At 50.1% G+C, this 19,401-nt stretch overlaps 1 long non-coding RNA gene across 1 annotated transcript; it reads left to right on the top strand.

Moving 5' to 3' along the window:
* The first annotated feature begins 6 nt into the window (after positions 1 to 6).
* Positions 7 to 19,025, top strand: LOC111524162. The gene is made up of 2 exons (XR_003306780.1): positions 7 to 185; positions 18,729 to 19,025. It is a non-coding gene; the product is annotated as an uncharacterized LOC111524162 (long non-coding RNA).
* The last annotated feature ends 376 nt before the right edge of the window (positions 19,026 to 19,401 follow it).

Here is a 19,401-nt window from a genome sequence, read left to right on the forward strand (position 1 = left end):
GAAAAAAAAAAAAAAAAAAGAAAGAAAGAAAAGAAAAGAAACTGCAGAGGGACACGGCACAGGGCTGAGGGGGAGCTGAGGCTGGGGAGCGCCCCGGCAGGAGAGCCCGGAGGAGAGATGACGTTTACCTGCACCCTGGAGTGGGACCAGCCATGCCAGGCAGGCAGACTGCCGCTTCCTCAAGGGTAGGGGGGAGACAGACAAATGGGGTGGGGTGGTGGAGGCTGGCTAAGAAAAATTCTGGGCCGGGCGCGGTGGCTCATGCCTGCAGTCTCAACACCTTGGGAGGTAGAGGTGGGCGGATCACTTGAGGTGAGGAGTTCAAGACTAGCCTGGCCAACATGGCGGAACTCCTTCTCTACTAAAAATACAAAAAATTAGCTAGGCAGGGTGGCGTGTGCCTCGTAATCCCGGCTACTTGGGAGGCTGAGGCAGAATTGCTTGAACCCGGGAGGCAGAGGTTGCAGTGAGCTGAGATCGTACCACTGCACTCCAGCCTGGGCAACAGACTCCATCTCAGGAAAAAAAAAAAAAAAAAAGCAAAAGCAAAGTGGGGACGGGAGAGCTGGCCCAGGTGGCATAAGGGACCCACTTTCCCAGCACACTGGATAGGGCACATCTGAGCCCCGCTGGGCTGCTGGGGCACTTAGTATTTCTGAAGGCAAGAGTTTGGTTTCGTGACTTAGAATTCTCTCCAGATACTGCCTCAGGATGTTTCCTTCTTGGGACTCTCCATCTGACAGTGACGTTCCTGAACCCGAAAAGAAGCCGGGAGTACAGGGTTAAAACCGTCCATCCCAAAACGTGCCCTCCGGATTTTAATTTATGTAACCAAGGTGTGTAGTAGGCTATACCATCTAGGTTTTTGTTGTTGTTGTTGTTGTTTGAGAAGGAGTTTCACTCTTGTTGCCCAGGCTGTGAGTGCAGTGGCGTGATCTCGGTTCACTGCAACCTCCGCCTCCCAGGTTCAAGTAATTTTCCTGCCTCAGCTTCCCAAGTAGCTAGGATTACAGGCGCCCCCTACCATGCCCAGCTAATTTTTTTTTTTTTTTTGAGATGGAGTCTCACTGTGTTGCCCAGGCTGGAGTGCAGTGGCACAATCTCGGCTCACTGCAAGCTCTGCCTCCCCGGTTCACGCCATTCTCCTGCCTCAGCCTCCCAAGTAGCTGGGACTACAGGCGCCTGCCAGTACGCCCGGCTAATTTTTTTTTGTATTTTTGGTAGAGATGGGGTTTCACTGTGTTAGCCAGGATGGTCTCGATCTCCTGACCTCGTGATCCACTCGCCTCAGCCTCCCAAAGTGCTGGGATTACAGGTGTGAGCCCCCGTCCCCAGCCAATTTCTGTATTTTTAGTAGAGACAGGGTTTTGCCATGTTGATCATGCTGTTCTCAAACTCCTGACCTCAGGTGATCCACCCACCTTGGCCTCCCAAAATGTTGGGATTACAGGCGTGAGCCACCACGTCTGACCTTTTTTCTTTTTTTTCTTCTGTAGAGACAGGGTCTTGCTCTGCCACCCAGGCTGGAGTGCAGTGGTGCTATTACAGCTCACTGCCGTCTGGAACTCCTGGGTTCAAGCAATCCTCCTGCCTCAGCTTTCTGAGTAGTTGGGGCTACAGGCACGTGCTACCATGCCTGGCTAGTTTTTTCTATTTTTAATTTTTGTAGAAATGGGGTCTCGCTCTGTTGCTCAGGCTGGTCTCAAACTCCTGGGCTCAAGTGATTCTCCTGCCTGAAGCCTCCCAAAGCGCTGGGATTGCAGGTGTGAGCTGCTGCACCTGGCCATCTAAATTTGTGCCAGTGAACTCTGTGATGTTTCCATGACACAAAGTCACCTCATGATGCATTTTTCAGACCATAGCCTGTTGTTAAGTGAGGCACTTAATTGGAGGAGGGTGTGTGCTGGGCTGGGCTCCCTGGGGCCAGTATAGGGAGCTCCAGGGCTGGTCAGGAGCAGACAGGAGCCAGGGGAACCAAGGTCAGAGCCTTTCCAGGGGTTTCCAGGGGAAAGGCAGGGCAGGATGGGGAAATGGCTCGGGGCTGGTCAGTCTGAGTAATTCCGGTGGGTTCTGGGACCTTGGCTGTCCCTGGTTGTTTGGCATTTGGCCCTTGGTGACTGAGGGCAGGGGACATGAGCTTGTGCTGTGAGAGTTAGATAAGGAGGTGGTTCAGAGGCGGACTCTGGAGGGCAGGGAAGATGGAAACTATGTAGCTGTTAGTTTGGCCCTGTGATTAATGGATGCCAAATGGACAAATGCCACATCTAAGAAAACACAGAACACCAGCCTTGTGTCCAAGGCTCTGTGCCCGGAAGCCATTTCCTCTGAAGCCACTGCCCCGGGGACGCGTCTCAGATGTGAGCTGTGCTCAGGTTCATTTTGGTCCCAGGGCTGGGCCCATGTTGTGGGGCGGGGGGCGGCTCCTCCCTGAGCAGGGCTGGTCCCGCCATACTCCACCCCGCTGGTGGTCTCCCAGGGTGGGTGCAGGGAGTTCAGGGAAGACCGTGGATGACTTGGGGGCATGTCTTGTGTGACGCACGCTGGCCTGGGTAAAAGAGGTTTGGTCAAAATCGTGGGTGGGTGAGGATGGACATGCCAGGCAGGGCCCACGGTGGCCCCTGGAGGCTGCCTGTCTGCTGGGGTTCACAGGTGGGGCCCCACCCTCTGGACCAGGGTACCAAGCCCTGCATCTCCAGCTGGACTGGGGGTAGGTCCTGGCTGTCAGAGGACTCCAGCATGGCAGCCACCGGAGAGACAGGACGATGAGCAGAACACCGAGGCCACGGAGACCCTCAGGTGCATGTACCGCCTGCAGGCGACACCCTGCTCCAGAGCCCTGGGGCCTGGGACGCTCAGCCCCACCCCTTTTTGTTTTAATTTCTATTTTTTGAGACAGGGTCTCACTCTGTTGCTCACGCTGGAGTGCAGTGGTGCGATCTCGGCTCACTGCAGCCTCCGCTTCCTGGGTTCAAGCGATTCTCCTGCCTCAGCCTCCTGAGTAGCTGAGATTACAGGCGCCCGCCACCACACCTGGCTAATTTTTGTATTTGCAGTAGAGATGGGGTTTCACCATGTTGTCCAGGCTGGTCTTGAGCTCCTGACCTCAAGTGATCCGCCTGCCTCAGCCTCCCAAAGTGCTGGGATTACATGCGTGAGCCACAGCCCCACCTCTTGAGGAATGAGGAGAGTCTTCTAATGCAGTCGCCACCAACCAGTGCTGCTGAGGCTTCCAGGGACATACAGGACAAGATCCTCCCCCTCAAAGCCAGGCTCTGGCTGGGACGCAGAGGAATTCTTTTCATGCTGCCTAATCTCAGCCACATTGAGTGTGCTTTTTGCTGGAGGAGCCGCCAGAAACAGTCAGTCAACCAAAACCATTAATGCAAAGCTATTGCCAGCAGGATTCCATACACGAGAGTTCTGATGATGGGGAAGCAAGCTCCAGCACTGGGCCGCAGAGAACAATCGCGGACCTTCTTCTCCTCCTCTCTGCTCCCAGCGCTCCGTGAGTGGGCCCCGCGTGCGGGGGGATTGCTGGCTGGACCCGACAGCCTCCCATGGTCAGATACTATCATCTTTTCTGTCTCCCACGGGGGAGGATGACGGCCTATCTGATGGAAAGCCGGTCTCCTGCTGAGGCTGGATGCGCAGCAGGGGAGGGGACTCCTGCCAAGCACGCCGGGTTTTTGGGGAGAAGCGTCTGGAGACTGTCTGGCCCTGGTTTCACTGTCTGGACTCTGGTTGGGAAGGGAGGCAGCCCCCTTGTGCAGGGATGATCAGAGGCTCTAGGGCATCCATCACTGGCTGGCCCTATCGGGGTGCACAGTTAGGGGACGCATGCAGGCCCGGGGAGAGCACGGCAAAGGGTCCAGAATTGCTGGCAAGCCTTGGACGAGTCAAAGGAGGCATATTCAGGACTCCCCTGGTCCCGGGGAGGTCACTGTCCAACTCTTGGTGAGCTCAAAAACAGCCCAGAATGGCCGGGTGTGGCGGTTCACACCTGTAATCCCAGTGCTTCGGGAGGCTGAGGCGGGTGAATCACTTGAGGTCAGGAGCTTGAGACCAGCCTGGCCAACATGGTGAAACTAAGAATGCAGAAATCAGGTGGGCGTGGTGGCACGCACCAGTAATCCCAGCTACTTAGGAGGCTGAGGCATAAGAATCACCTGAATCTGGGAGATGGAGGTTGCAGCGAGCTGAGATCGCGCCACTGCACTCCAGCCTGGGCAATAGAGTGAGACTCGGTCTCAAAAAAAAAAAAAAGGAAAAGTAATTACTGAAAGCCCCAAAGAGCTTTTGCGTGTGTGAATTATATCCAAGGCTGGCTACGTAAATAATTTTCAGGGCCTAGTGCAAATGAAAAATCAGAAACAAAGTGTTGTGAAAGGTGCTAAAGTAGAAAGCTTTGCCCTTTCTCCACCATCCCTTTTTCCTTCTCTCCTTCCTCTCCCAGCTTGTCATGGTGGTTCTGTTTGCTACTTCGTGTCATTCTAAGTAAAGAACAAGAAACATTTAAAATATTAACATACATTTTACAAATTTTACAATTCATCTTTTTTTTTTTTTTTGAGGCGAGTCTTGCTCTGTCGCCCAGGCTGGAGTGCAGTGGCGCGATCTTGGCTCACTACAAGCTCCGCCGTCCAGCTTCACGCCATTCTCCTGCCTCAGCCTCCTTAGCAGCTGGGAGTACAGGCGCCTGCCACCACGCCCAGCTGATTCTTTGTATTTTCAATAGAGACAGGGTTTCACCATGTTAGCCAGGATGGTCTTGAGCTCCTGACCTCGTGATCCGCCTGCCTCGGCCTCCCAAAGTGCTGGGATTACAGGCGTGAGCCACCGCACCTGGCACATCATTTATCTGTTTTGTTTTTTTTGAGACGGTCTCACTCTGTCGCCCAGGCTGGAGTGCAGTGGTGCAAACTCAGCTCACTACAGCATCTGCCTCCTGGGCTCAAGTGATCCTCCCACCTCAGCCTCCTGAGTAGCTGGGACTACAGGTGCACGTAGCCATGCCCAGCTCCTTTTTTTGTTGAGATGGACTCTCACTCTGTGGCCCAGGCTGGAGTGCAATGGCGTGATCTCGGCTCACTGCAACCTCCACCTCCCCAGGTCAAGCGATTCTCCCACCTCAGCCTCCCATGTAGCTGGGATTACAGGCACCTGCCATCATGCCTGGCTAATTTTTGTATTTTTGTAGAAATGGGGTTTCACCGTGTTGTTGGCCAGGCTGGTCTTGAACTCCTGATCTCAGGTGATCTGCCTACCTCGGCGCCCCAAAGTGCTGGGATTATAGGCATGAGCTACTGCACCCTGGCCTGGCTACTTTTTAATTTTAATTTTAATTTTTATAGATGGGATCTCACTGTGTTGCCCAGGCTGGTCTGGAACCAATTGGCTTAAGTGATCCTCCTGCCTTGCCCTCCCAAAGGGCTGGATTTACAGGCGTGAACCACTGTGCCTGGCTGTTGGGTCTGAATTAACCCTGGGCTCCATGCCACAAGGCCACGGGTGACTTTGGCCTGTCTGTGGCTGGTTTGTGGGGTGGATGGGGACTGGCTGCTGGGTCTGTGTGTGAATACAGGCTGTGACTGCTCCCTGCAAAAGCCCAGGGTATGGGGCTCCATGAGGCTCATCCTCTCCTCCTCAGCCACCCGCATGCTGCGTTTGACTTCCTTTTCTAAAGTGTTCACCTGCGCAAATATTTGTGGTCGGCCCAGCACGCTGCTGCCATGTCCCTTTGGCCGCCTGGGGTTGCTGCCAGGGCTGCATTCTAGAGAAGAGTGTGTCTCTCAAACTCCGAGGTTTAATTCTTTTGCTCTCCTCAGAGACGGGCACCATCTATGTTCACCTACACAGCACGCACACATAGTTTCTATTTACAAAGCGATTAAGAACAGTACAGTGCAATTGTGAACACATCACAACTGTCAGGAACAGTTCAGTCAGTCATGAGAGTGTATGCATTTGCCAGCCGGGAGCTCTCGGTGCACACACGGGTTGCGGCCTCACCCGATGCTTCCAGCCAGCAGCGTGGCCAGCTGCTGCCTCACTGGGTGTTCTGTGATGGTTCCTGCTGGCCCCCAGGGATCAGGCCCCCAGAAAAATGGCAAAAGAACCCTCCTGTGATTCCCTGAGATACTCTTTGGACCAAAGGTGCTTTACCTTTTCTTTCCGTATTTTTCTTTTTTTGAGCCAAGGTCTCACTCTATTGCCTAGGCTTGAGTGCAGTGGTGCAATCTCGGTTTACTTCAGCCTTCGCCTCCCAGGTTCAAGCAATCCTCCCACCTCAGCCTCCTGGGTAGCTGGGACCACAAGCTTGCGTCACCACGCCTGACTAATTTTTACATTTTTGGTAGAGATAGGGTCTCACTATGTTACTCAGGGTAGCCTCAAACTGCTGGGCTCAAGCAATTCATCTGCCTCAGGCTCCCAAAGTGCTGGGATTACAGATGTGAGCTACTGTGCCTGGCCTCTTTCTTTTTTTTCTTTTTTTGAGATGGAATCTCGGTCTGTTGCTAGGCTGGAGTGCAGTGGCGCGATCTTGGCTCACTGCATCCTCTGCCTCCCGGGTTCAAGCAATTCTCTACCTCAGCTTCCCGAGTAGCTGGGATTACAGGCGCCTGCCACCACATCAGCTAATTTTTTTTAAATTTTTTATTTTTAGTAGAGACGAGGTTTCATCATGTTGGCCAGGCTGGTCTTGAACTCCTGGCCTCATGATCCACCCGCCTCAGCCTCCCAAACTGCTGGGATTACGGGCGTGAGCCACCATACCCGGCCTCTTTTTTTTTTTTTTTTGAGACGGAGTCTAACTCTGTTGCCCAGGCTGCAGTGCAGTGGTGCAATCTTTGTTCACCGCAACCTCCACCTCCAGGTTCAAGTGATTCTCCTGCCTCAGACTTCCGAGTAGCTGGGATTATAGGAGTGTGCCACCACGCCTGGCTGATCTTTGTATATTTAGTGGAGATGGGGTTTCACTATGTTGGCCAGGCTGGTCTTGAACTCCTGACCTCAAGTGATCCACCCGCCTCGGCCTCATAAAGTGCTGGGATTACAGGCGTGAGACACCGCACCCGGCCTCGTCTGGCCTCTTTCTTGCAAGTTACACTGCACCGGAATGTGATTGACTGGGGAGAGACCATTTCACCCACCCTTGCTGGGACCAGTGCTGGGAGGGGTTCTGGGTTCTGGAGCTAGTCCCTCTACTTCTGATACCAGCTGCCGGCAACTGGCCAATTTGTGCCCTGGACGAATGGGCAGAAAATCAATGGTTTTGCTCTGCTGATGAAAGTGCTCCTGACAACTCCCATGCCGGAGACCAATAAAGCCCCACGGACACAATTATTTACTATAAAGATGTAGCTATTGATTGAGCAGTTATGAGGATGCTGTGCAGCAAGGCAGTGACCTCAGGTGGCTCCAGAAGGTGATGGAAAAGCCTGGCTGTTTTTCTTTCTCATTTGTAAACATTTTAAAACCTTTTTCTGGCCGGGTGCAGTGGCTCATGCCTATAATCCCAGCACTTTGGGAGGCCAAGGCAAGCGGATCACCTGAGGTCAGAAGTTCAAGACCAGCCAGACCAACATGGTGAAACCTATCTCTAGTAAAAATATAAAAATTAACTGGGCATCGTGGCGGACACCTGCAGTCCCAGCTACTCGGGAGGCTGAGGCAGGAGAATGGCGTGAACCCAGGAGGTGGAGCTTGCAGTGAGTCGAAATCGCACCACTACACTCCAGCCTGGGCGACAGAGCGAGACTCCGTCTCAAAACAAAAACAAAAAACCTTTTTCTTATGAAGTGCAGTTGACTGTGACCAACACAGGTTTGAACTGCATGGGTCCACTTAGACATGGCATCTTTTTTTTTCTTTCTCTTTTTTCTTTTTTTGAGGTAGAATCTCACTCTGTCGCCCAGGCTGGAGTATAGCGGCTCAATCTCGGCTCACTGCAAACTCCAACTCCCGGGTTCAAGTGCTTCTCCTGGCTCAGCCTCCTGAGTAACTGAGATTACAGGCGCCCGCCACCATGCCTGGCTTAGTTTTGTATTTTCGGTAGAGATGGGTTTCACCATATTGGCCAGGCTGGTCTTGAACTCCTGACCTCAGGTGATCTGCGTGCCTTGGCCTCCCAAAGTGCTGGGATTACAGGTGTGAGTCACCATGCCCAGTCACATTTTTTCTTTTCTTCTTCTTCTTCTTTTTTTTTGAGACAAGATCTTGTTGCCCAGGCTGGAGTGCAGTGGCGCAATCTCAGCTCACTGCAGCCTCAACTTCCCTAGGCTCAGGCGACCCTCCCACCTTAGCCTCCCAAGTAGCTGGGACTATAGGCACCTGCCAGTACACCCAGGTAACTTTTGTATGTTTTGTAGTGACAGGGTCTTGCTACATTGTCCAGGCTGGTCCTGAACTCGTGGCTTCAAGCAATCTTCCTGCCTCGGCCTTCCAAAGTGTTGGGATTATAGGCGTGAGTCACTGTGCCCAGCCTCAAAGAAGACCAATGTTTTTTTGTTTTTGTTTTTGTTTTGAGATGCAGTCTTGCTCTGTCACCCAGGCTGGGATGCAGTGACGCAGTCTCAGCTCACTGCAACCTCTGCTTCCCGGGTTCAAGGGATTCTCCTGTCTCAGCCTCCCAAGTTGCTGAAATTACAGGCATGTGCCACCACGCCCAGCTAATTTTTGTATTTTTAGTAGAGATGGGGTTTTGCCTTTTTGACCAAGCTGGTCTCGAACTCCTGACCTCAGGTGATCCACCCATCTCAGCCTCCCAAAGTGTTGGGATTACAGGTATGAGCCACTGCGCCCAGACAGATCACTGTTTTTGTTTGGATACTTTACTATCATGTGCACATCCTGTTTCTCCTTTGAACTTGAGCCCACGATCTTAGCATTCATTGGTGGACTGAGTGGCTGAATTCTGAAAGTTTTTGGAATGGCCTTGTTTTCCTTGTCTGCAGAATGAAACTCCAGCTGCCGGCGGGCTTTGGGCAGAGTCATCCTATCGAGCATCACGATTTAAGGGACGCAGGAAAACTGTCACTATGTGGCTACCTCAAGGCGATACAATTAGGTGAGTGGCTCCAATAAGCCACCCATCCAGACATTCCTGGAGGAGAAGTGACCTTTGGGCTCCTCTCTGTCTTAGGTTCGGGTCACAAATGTGACTTTAGGCTTAGATTGAAAGGCACCCTCATATTCAAGCCCACGTCGCTGCCATCGGCATGTCACTTTTGTCAAGAGGAATATGTGCAATTAATAAAGGAGACAGGGCTGGCGGGAGCCAATTATAACAAACACGTCAGATGCCAATAGCGCTGCACAAACACGCTTCCCCATTGATTCCTGACCATCATTTTTGGCATCTGTGCCTCTCAGGGCCTGCTTTCTGCCCCTTCAGGGACCTTGGTAAAATGTCAGTTCCTGTGCCTTTCCTGAGCGTGCACACTTTCACCGTGTCTGCTCTGGGATACATCTGGGTCGTGGGTACAGAGAAACAAGGGGGTGCTTTCTGCCGCTAATTTTGCTTTGTTTGACTCTTCTCTGGTGCACAATGTAAGACTTAAAAGCAGTGTAGGCCGGGTGCAGTGTGGTTCACTCCTGTAATCCCAGCACTTTGGGAGGCTGAGGCAGGCAGATCACTTGAGGTCAGGAGTTCGAGACCAGCCCAGCCAACACAACAAAATCCTGTTTCTACTAAAAATACAAAAATTAGCCGGGTGTGGTAGTACATGTCTGTAGTCTCAGCTACTTGGGAGGCTCAGGCAGGAGAATTGCTTGAACCTGGGAGATGGAGGTTGCCATGAGCCTAGACCACGCCACTGCACTCCAGCCTGGGTAACAGGGTGAGACTCCATCTCAAAAAAAAAAAAAAAAAAAAAAAAAAAAAAGCAGTGTAGGCCAGTCATGATGGGTCATGCCTGTAATCCCAACATTTTGAGAGGCTGAGGCGGGCAGATCACCTGACAGATCAGCCTGGCCAACCTGGCGAAACCCCATCTCTACTAAAAATACAAAAAATAGCCAGGCGTGGTGATGCATACCTGTAGTCCCAGCTACTACTCAAGGGGCTGAGGTGGAAGAATTGTTTGAACTCAGGAGGCAGAGGTTGCAGTGAGCTGAGATTGTGCCATTGCACTCCAGCGTGGGTGACAGAGTGAGACTCCATCTCAAAAAAAAAAAAAAAGCATTGTAGGCTGGACATAGTGGCTCACATCTGTAATCCCAGCACATTGGAAGGCCAAGGCAGGAGGGTTGCTTGAGGCCAGGACTTTAAGACCAGCCTAGGTAGCATAGTGAGACCCCCATCTCTACAAAAAATAAATTAGCCGGGCATGGTGTGTGCCAGGCATGGTGTGTGCCTACACTCCCAGCTACTCGGGAGGCTGAGGCAGGAGGATCACTTAAGACCCTGTCTCAAAAAAAAAAATAAATAAATAAATAAATAATAAAGATAAAAAAAAAAGAAGTGGGCTGGGCACAGTGGCTCATGCCTGTAATCCCAGCACGTTGGGAGGCCAAGGTGGTGGATTACGAGGTCAGAAGATCGACGCGTACGATCTTGGCTCACTGCAACCTCTGCCTCCCGGGTTCAAACGATTCTCCTGCCTCAGCCTCCCGAGTAGCTGGGATTACAGGCACCCGCCGCCATGCCCGGCTAATTTTTGTATTTTTAGTAGAGACGGGGTTTCGCCGTGTTGGCCAGGCTGGTCTCAAACTCCTGGCCTCAGGTGATCTGCCCGCCTCAGCCTCCCAAAGCGCTGGGATTACAGACGTGAGCCACCGCGCCCAGCTATTCTGTCTTTTTCTACAAGCCAGCACAGCTTGCACTGTATCTGCACATCACGTCTCCCAGGTTTTTTCGTCTTTGCAAACAAGTCCCAGGAATGCTACTTGTTGCTTGATGATGGTGCAACCTAGATTTTCCCTGCTTTACCCTCTAATCAGTAAGACCACGTCTTTCTTTTTTTTTTGGTGGCGGGGGATGGAATCTTGCTCTGTCACCCAGGCTGGAGTGCAGTGGCGCAATCTCGGCTCACCGCAACCTATGTCTCCTGGGTTCAAGCGATTTTCCTGCCTCAGCCTCCCAAGTAGCTGGGACTACAGGCACGTGCCACCACACCCAGCTAATTATTATTATTATTATTTTTTGAAATGGATTGGGAGGCTGAGGTGGGTGGATCACGAGGTCAGGAGATTGAAACCCCGTCTCTACTAAAAATACAAAAATTTAGCTGGGTGTGGTGGCGGGCGCCTGTAGTCCCAGCTACTCGGGAGGCTGAGGCAGAATGACATGAACCTGGGAGGTGGAGCTTGCAGTGAGCCAAGATCATGCCACTGCACTCCAGCCTGGGTGACAGAGTAAGACTGTCTCAAAAAAAAAAATAAATAAAAAATAAAATCAGTTTGCAATTGATCATTTGGAATTTGAAATCACGGGCTCAAGCCATTCTCTCACTTCAGCCTCCCGAGTAGCTGGGACTACAAGTGCACACTACCATGCCTGGCTAAAGTTTAACTGTTTGTAAGAAATGAGGGCTTGCCATGTTGCCCAGGTTGGTCTCAAACTCCTGGGCTCAAGAGATCCTCTTGTCTTGGCTTCCCAAGGTGCTGGGATTACAGGTGTGAGCCACCATACCCAGTCTGAGTCTTATTTTCTTGTTTCTTAGACCGAGTCTTGCTCTGTTGCCTGGGCTTGAGTGCAATGGCATGATCTTGGCTCACTGCTGTCTCTGCCTCCTGGGTTCAAGCGATTCTCCTGCCTCAGCCTCTTGAGTAACTGGGATTATAGGTGTGTGCCACCATGCCTGGCTAATTTTTATATTTTAGTAGAGACAGGATTTCACCATGTTGGCCAGGCTGGTCTTGAACTCCTGACCTTAGGTGATCCACCCACCTCAGCCTACCAAATTGTTTGGATTACAGGTGTGAGCCACCACACCTGGCCTCCTGATTCTTTTTTTGAGGGATGATTAGTAAAAATAAATGTCAGCAACTTGGGAGCAGTGCTAAACCAAGCCCTGTTTTTGCTCTACTTCCTAACCCTGAACCAAACGTAACTAAGCCAGTGGGGACCTCCACCGCGTGGATGCTCCCCTCACTGCCAATCGTGAGCTCCTCAAAGATTAGGGCCATGCTGGCTCCAAAAAGCATGTGACGCATGAATGAATTTGTGAGTGGGTGCAGACAACCTGTCCACGTGGGGGTCAGCTTTCCTCCTAGTGAAACAAACTCCAACAAAAGATTTTTTTTTTTAAGGCAAGTAAAAAAGAAAAAAGAGAAAAAAGCCTCCCATAGGTTGCTTGCCTCATGTGTCCACGGAAGAGAATGGATTGCATTGAAATCCAGGAGCCTTTTCTCTGAAACCCAAGGTCTGTGAGCAGCGGAAGGTGGATGGTCAGAAAATCTGATAAAAGAGTCTAATATTGAAAACAGCCGGGTTCAATGGGCACAGCCTTGAATGGAGACGTGAGCCAGATGCTCTCAGGATGCACTGACATTGTTTCGTTATCGAGATGAGACACTAATGTTTTCGAAGAGTGATGGCGGAAGACAGCTGAAGATTTCCTGTCATTTGAGTATTTATAATCCCTCCCAGTCTGTCATTGCTCCTAAAAGCGTCCACATCAAGATGATGACTAAACGCAAATACTTCATCAGGCGTCCCCCAGATCCCGGGGTACAGGCGGGCAGCCTGCAGGTACCTTCCACCCTGCACAGAGTGAGTGTCGAAACTGTAACCCAGGCTGGACCAAAGGAGGACACGCCCAGCGTTCTCTCGGGGATCCCCTGATAAGGAGGAACAAGATCTATCCATAACTGGATTGAGCTTTTCCTTAGGAATTCAGCTCCATCCACCTGTAACAAAAAACTCAATTTAGGGCCGGGTGCGGTGGCTCACACCTGTAATCCCAGCACTTTGGGAGGCCAAGGTGGGAGGATCACTTGAGGTCAGGAGATTGAGACCAGCCTGGCCAACATAGTGAAGCCCCCGTCTCTACTAAAAATACAAAACTTAGCCGGGTGTGATGGCGCATGCCTGTAGCCTCAGCTACTCAGGTGGCTGAGGCGGGAGGATTGCTTGAGTTTGGGACATTGAGGCTGCAGTGAGCCAAGATCATGCCACTGCACTCCAGCCTGGGTGACAAAGTGAGACTGTATCCAAAAAAAAAAAAAAAAAAAAAAAAAGGAAAGAAAAACAAGCTATTTAGAGGAAATAATATGTTATTTATAAAAATCTGAAACCAGGCTGGGCGCGGTGGTTCATTCCTATAATCCCAGCGCTTTGGGCGGTCGAGGTTGGAGGATCTCTTGAGCTCAAGGGTTCAAGATCAACCTGGGCAACATCGCAAAATGCTTTCTCTGCAAAAAATACAAAAATTAGCCAGGTGTGGTGGTGTGTGCCTGTAGTCCCCACTACTTGAGATTCTGAGATGGGAAGATCACTAGAGCCCAGGAAGCAGAGGTTGCAGTGAGCCGAGATCACACCCATGCACTCCACTCCAGCCTGGGTAACAGAGCGAGACCCTGTCTCAAAAAAAAAAAAAAGAAAAGAAACTCAAAGTCTGAAACCAAATTGCAACCTGTGCATCTTATGCAAATTGTACAGAAGTTGTATGCTACTGATTACACTGAGTAGCTTTATGCACTCCCTGTAGGGTTACCCTTGGGAATTTCCGATTGGAAACCCATCGAGGCAGCTCTGATTTCGCTGATAACTCCATCACTCTTCTCCGCCTTCTCAACCATCGCTTGGCAGTTGGCCCATCCGTACCTGGCTGCACAATGGCTTGACTTTGACTCAATAAACAGGAACTTTTTCACAACGAAGTCACCGCACACCAAATCTATGTGTTCTACAGCGATTTCAATGCTAGTCAGGGAAGAAAAGTTTAACACAGACTTTACAAAAGGTTGCCAGAAACAACATTTAGGTGTTTCCCTTACCATGAATTCATGTTGGAAGGTTCTGGATGCCTAGGAAAATATAATTCGACATAACTTAATCACAACTTAATTTTTTTTTTTTTGAGATGGAGTCTTGCTCTGTTGCCCAGGCTGGAGTTCTATGGTGCATTCTCGGCTCACTGCAACCTCCGCCTCCCAGGTTCAAGCAATTCTTTGCCTCAGCCTCCTGAGTAGCTGGGACTACCGGCGTGCCACCATACCCAATTAATTTTTTTTTTTTTTTGAGACGGAGTCTCGCTCTGTGGCCCAGGCTGGAGTGCATTGGCCGGATCTCAGCTCACTGCAAGCTCTGCCTCCCGGGTTTACACCATTCTCCTGCCTCAGCCTCCTGAGTAGCTGGGACTACAGGCACCCGCCACCTCGCCCGGCTAGTTTTTTGTATTTTTTAGTAGAGACGGGGTTTCACCGTGTTAGCCAGGATGGTCTCGATCTCCTGACCTCATGATCCGCCCGTCTTGGCCTCCCAAAGTGCTGGGATTACAGGCTTGAGCCACCGTGCCCGGTCAATTTTTGTGTTTTTAATAGAGATGGGGTTTCAGCATGTTGGTCAGGCTGGTCTCCTGACCTGGTGATCTACCGGCCTTGGCCTCTCAAAGTGCTGGGATTACGCCTGGCTGACATAACTTAATTTTAAGAGTGTAATACAGGCCAGGTGCGGTGGCTCGTGCCTGTAATCCCAGCACTCTGGGAGGCCGAGGCTGGCGGATCACTTGAGGTCAGGAGTTCAAGACCAGCCTGGCTAATATGACGAAACCCCGTCTCTACTAAAAATAAAAAAATTAGCCCGGTGTGGTGGTGTGCCTGTAATCCCAGCTACTCGGGAGGCTGAGGCAGAAGAATTGCTTGAACCCGGGAGGTGGAGTTTGTAGTGAGCTGAGATCACACCACTGCACTCCAGCCTGGGCAACAGAGCAAGACTTCTTCTCAAAAAAAAAAAAAAAAAAAGAAATCACATTAAATTTTATTTTGTTTTTGAGACAGGGTCTTGCTGTGTCACCCAGGTTGAAGTGCAGTGGCACAATTAAGGCTCACTGAAGCCTCAAATTCCTGGGCTCAGGTGATCCTCCTGCCTCAGTCCCTCGTGTAGTTGGACTACAGGTGCTCGCCAGCATGCCTGGCTAATTTCATTTATTTTTGTGTTTTTAGAGACAGGCTCTCACACTAAGTTGCCCAGGCTGATCTGGAACTCCTGGCTCATGTGATCTGCCTGCCTTGGTCTCCCTAAATGGTGGGATTACAGGCGTGAGCCACCACGCCCAGTCCACATGTCTTTTGTTTTTTGAGACGGAGTCTCGTTCTGTAGCCCAGGCTAGAGTACAGTGGCACGATCTCAGCTCACTGCAAGCTCCGCCTCCCGGGTTCATGCCATTCTCCTGCTTCAGCCTCCCGAATAGCTGGGACTACAGGCCACCACGCCTGGCTGTTTTTTTGTATTTTTAGTAGAGACGGGGTTTCACTGTGTTAGCCAGGATGGTCTCAATCTCCTGACCTCATGATCTCCTGACCTCGTGATCTGCCGACCTCGGCCTCCCAAAGTGCTGGGATTACACATGTAAGCCACTCCGCCTGGCCTTTTTTTTTTTTTTTTTTGAGACAGAGTTTCATTCTTGTTGCCCAGGCTGGAGTGCAATGGCGCAATCTCGGCTCACCGCAACCTCCGCCTCCTGGGTTCAAGCGATTCTCCTGCCTCAGCCTCTCAAATGGCTGGGATTACAGGCATGTGCCACTGCGCCCAGCTGATTTTGTATTTTTAGTAGAGATAGGGTTTCTCCGTGTTGGTCAGGCTGGTCTCAAACTCCCGACCTCAGGTGATCCACCCGCCTCAGCCTCCCAAAGTGCTAGGATTATAGGTGTAATTCGACACCTGGCCACAGGTGGCCTCCCCTTTTAATTTTTAGTTAATTAATTATTTTTGTTTTAGAGACAGGGTCTCGCTCTGTCACTTAGGCTGGAGTAGTGATGCAGTCATGGGTTATTGCAGCCTGGAACTCCTGTGCTCAAGCGATCTTCCCATCTCAGCCTCCTGAGTAGCTGGGACTACAGGGGCCCCACCATAGCTGGCTCAGGAGAGGGTGTTCTGAGGAGGAGACATTTAAGCTGAAACCTCGTGAGTGAGAAGGAGCCAGGCGTGTGTGGAGGGTTCCAGCAATATAGAACACGCTGTGCAAAGGCCCTGGGCTGGGAAAGAGCTTGAATTGTTCCCAGCACTGGAAGAAATCCAGAATGTGGGGTTTGCTGAGCTTTGATGAGGAAGTGACAGAGGCAGGGCGTCCCAGGCCTTACTGGGGGAGGTCCTGAGCCCGGGTTGTTGGATAAAATGTAGGACTCCCAGTAAATTTTTTTTTTTTTTTTTTGAGACAGAGTCTCACTCTGTCACCCAGGCTGGAGTACAGTGGCGAGATCTCGGCTCGCTGCAACCTCTGCATCCCAGGTTCAAGCAATTCTCCTGTCTCAGCCTCCCAAGCAGCTGGGATTACAGGCGTCCACCACCACGCCTGGCTAATTTTTTGTATTTTCAGTAGAGATGGGGTTTTGTCATGTTGATCAGGCTGGTCTTGAACGCCTGACCTCAGATGATCTTCCTGCCTCAGCCTCCTGAAGTGCTAGGATTACAGGCGTGAGCCACCGCACCCGGCCAACTCAAAATTTTAAAAACATTAAATGGTACTTTACATGTAGAGAAGTCGAATAAAACGTAATTTTCCCCCCATGATGTTCTTTTAGAAGTTTTTTTTTTTTTTTTTTTTTTTCTTTGAGACAGGAAAAAGGCTGGAGTGCAGTGGCTCGATCTCGGCTCACTGCAACCTCTGCCTTCCAGGTTCAAGTGATTCTCCTGCCTCAGCCTCCCGAGTAGCTGGGATTACAGGTACATGCCACCGTACCCAGCTAATTTTTGTATTTTTACTAGAGATAGGTTTTAACCTTGTTGATCAGGCTGGTCGAACTCCTGACCTCAGGTGAGTCCCCCACCTTGGCTTCCCAAAGTGCTGGGATGACAGACGTGAGCCACTGTGGCTGGCCCACACTAGTATGTTAATAATAGGGGAAGCTGGGCCTAGGGCATATGGAAACCCCATGAACGAGTTTCTCAATTTTTCTGTAAATCTAAAACTCTTCTAAAAAATAACGCGTATTTTAAAAATTCTATTAGATAGACAATTCTCATATCGACTTTCTGTAAAAGACTGACAGAGATTCTTCTATACTCAATTTTTACTTTTTTTTTTTTTTTGAGACAGAATTTTGCTCTTGTTACCCAGACTGGAGTGCAATGGCACAATCTCAGCTCACTGCAACCTCCACCTCCTGGGCTCAAGCGATCCTCTTGCCTCAGCCTCCCGAGTAGCTGGGATTACAGGCGTGAGCACCACGCACCACCACTCCAGGCTAATTTTGTATTTTTAGTAGAGATGGGGTTTCTCCATGTTGGCCAGTCTGGTCTCAAACTCCCGACCTCAGGTGATGCGCCCGGCTCAGCCTCCCAAACTGCTGGGATTACAGGCTTGAGCCACCGTGCCCAGCCCTTTTTTTTTCTTTTTCTTTTTTTCAAGATACGGTCTTGCTCTGTCACCCAGGCTGGAGTGCAGCAGCACAAACACAGCTCACTGCAGCCTCAACTTCCCTGGGCTCAGGTGATTGTCCCATCTCAGGCTCCCAAGTAGCTGGGACTATAGGTGAGCCACCACGCCTGGCTATTTTTTGTAGAGATGGGATTTCACCATGTTGCCCAGGCTGGTCTCAAACTCCTGAGCTCAAGCAATCCACCCGCTTCCACCTCCCAAAGTGCTGGGATTACAGGCATGAACCACTATGTCTGGCCCATTTTGACATTTTCAAAAAATGTATTGAATATCACATACATAGAAAGAAGTGCCCAAGCCATCAGTGTACAACTCAATGAATTTTCACAAAGGGGACCATTTACCATTGCTCAGACCAAGGAACAGAAGGTAACCAGCACCCCAGAACCCCCCCACTCCCCTTCCCCCCCTTCCTCTGCCTACCCCCTCCTCAGCAAGGGTAACCACGACTGAACTTGTAAAGCCATGTATTTGTTCTGCTTATTTTTAAACCTTATATAAATGAATCTTAGACGATCTCACACTGCATTTTAATAGACACCACCGTTCTCATCTCTAGGGCTTTCAGCACTTCTCAAATCTTAGAAGTTGTGAGAAAACGTATCATTCTTTTACACTCAACTGTGTCAAGCATCCTAAAGTTCCCAAACCCAGGAAAGCCAGGGATCGTCTGCAATTTGCTGTTCCCAAACCCACAAAAGCCAGAGACTGTCTGTAATATGCTGTGGCTTCACCTGTTTGCATCCAGGTTGCTCACGCCCACCTGTTCACCCGTGTAAGAACCCCTTACATTAGGAAGATGGAAAACAGGCCAGGTGCAGTGGCTCAGGCCTTGTAATCCTAGCACTTTGAAAGGCTCAGGCCAGGATCACTTGAGGCCAGGAGTTCAAGACCAGCATGGCCAACATGGCGAAATTCCGTCTCTACTAAAAAAACAAAAATTAGTCTGGCGTGATAGCACATGCCTGGAATCCCAGCTACTCCAGAGGCTGAGGCAGGAAAATCGCTTGAACCCGGGAGGCGGAGGTTGTAGTGAGCAGAGATCGCGCCACTGCACTCCAGCCTGGGCAACAAGAGCGAAACTCTGTCTCAAAATAAATAAATAAATAATAAAAGTTTATCTTATTTTATTATTTAATCATAGCCTATTTTAAAATGATAATACTTGTATTGATTTGCCCACAGAGTCACTCTGGGTTGAAACAGAAAGCGGTCAGAAGCAGTTGGTGCTCTCTGTTGGGATTAGAGCTAAGAAGAAAAGAAGTCCATACAGTCACTTCTACAGTATGACAAAATGTTCCCTCTTGATCAGTCATTTTATGACCCAAGGTCACAGCTCTTGGAAAATTTTATTGTAGCTTGACAAACTCTCCGTGTCAACTCCACATTACAAGATCTTTCATTTCTTCAATTAAACAACTGGAAATGGATACCATCCACGCTGTCTGATTTATGATGTCAATAAAGCTCATTATGGTCACACCCTGCTGTTGAAAAATGGGATGCCAGGGACCTGACAGGCTGTTTTTAGGTCACGGTCTTACACAATACCACTCCCCCGATCAGGTTGTTTCACAGGCTTTCAGCCACCGACTAATAGAAAAAGAGACTTTGCATACAACGTTTCATTCATGTTTTGCCAGGCTCCCAAATAAGCAAGATACATTTGTTATAGTGGTCTCATACTTTTAAGTCCGTGGAAAAACCTGAAAGTATTTTTTTCTTGAAAATTTTTTTGAAAAAAAGATAGTCTTCTTTGTACAATAACTATAGAGAAAAGATGTTAAAATGTCACAACAGCGATTCCATATAAATTCAGGTTTTTTTTTTTTTTTTCTTTTTTTCAGACAGTATCTCA

The sequence above is a fragment of the Piliocolobus tephrosceles genome, chromosome 17, assembly GCF_002776525.5.
Source record: "Piliocolobus tephrosceles isolate RC106 chromosome 17, ASM277652v3, whole genome shotgun sequence".
Taxonomy (NCBI): Eukaryota; Metazoa; Chordata; class Mammalia; order Primates; family Cercopithecidae; genus Piliocolobus; species Piliocolobus tephrosceles.